We start from the raw sequence: 1,035 nt of genomic DNA on the forward strand, positions 1-1,035 counted from the left end.
CACACTAATTGCCTTTCCTCAATATGGCCTATGTGACACTAGGCTCATGCTGACATGGGTTGGTTTGGCTGTTTCAGATAACAATTGAGGGCAGATAAGGATTCAAAGAATGAGTAAGACAAAGCTTTCCTAGTAATTGATGTGTCTCATGGTATAACATTCTATAAAATAAAACAAATAATGGAGCCTGCAGTAAGAAGGGAGGTGGTGGCCAAGTGTTTTTATCACTTGACCTATTAATCCAAAGATTCAAATAATGTTCGGAGACCAAGGTTTGCATCCTCCTATGGCAGCTGGTGGAATTTGAATTAGATAAACACCTGGAATTAAGAGTCTAATGATGACCAATGAAATCATCACCAATTGCTGGGAATAACCCATTTGGTTCATTAATATCCATTAGGGTAGGACAGTTCTGCCCTACATCTGACTCCTGTCCCACTGCAATGTGGTTGATTTAATTACCTTTGAGTAATTTAGACAGGGGTAATAAATATTAGCCTAACTCATGACACCTGCATCATATGAATTAAAAAAAACATCCAGAGTAACCAAATAATAAAATAACCTATGAAATAGGAAATGAAACTCCTCTAAGTTAATCTTTTAAGAATGAAACATACTGTTCTCACATGCTCAGACCTAAACGTGACTCCAGTCCTAATGCTCTTGGGAGTATCTTATGAATGGTCTATAAATGTCAACTTTTTTGAATGATCCGAAATCCTGACTTCAAACTTTGAAAAGCCAGGAGTTCATCCGAACTAGCCATCGAAGAAAACCTTTTAAAGTGTTTAAGGGTGATCATAACATTGGAAAAATAATGTAAGATGGGCAATATTGAGTTGAATGGCTATGATACTCAATTTTTTTCTTGTTTTGACTTCAATGAAAAAGAAACTTGCGTTGGTGTATGATAGGAGCTTAATTTCCTCTGTGCATTTTATGCTATCACCCAAAAGATAAAATTATTTCCATGTGTTACTAACTGATTGTGCTAAAACATCTTATGTTACATTCGGTCACTCTGTTAAT

This window comes from Chiloscyllium plagiosum, chromosome 37 (assembly GCF_004010195.1).
Source record: "Chiloscyllium plagiosum isolate BGI_BamShark_2017 chromosome 37, ASM401019v2, whole genome shotgun sequence".
Lineage (NCBI taxonomy): Eukaryota > Metazoa > Chordata > Chondrichthyes > Orectolobiformes > Hemiscylliidae > Chiloscyllium > Chiloscyllium plagiosum.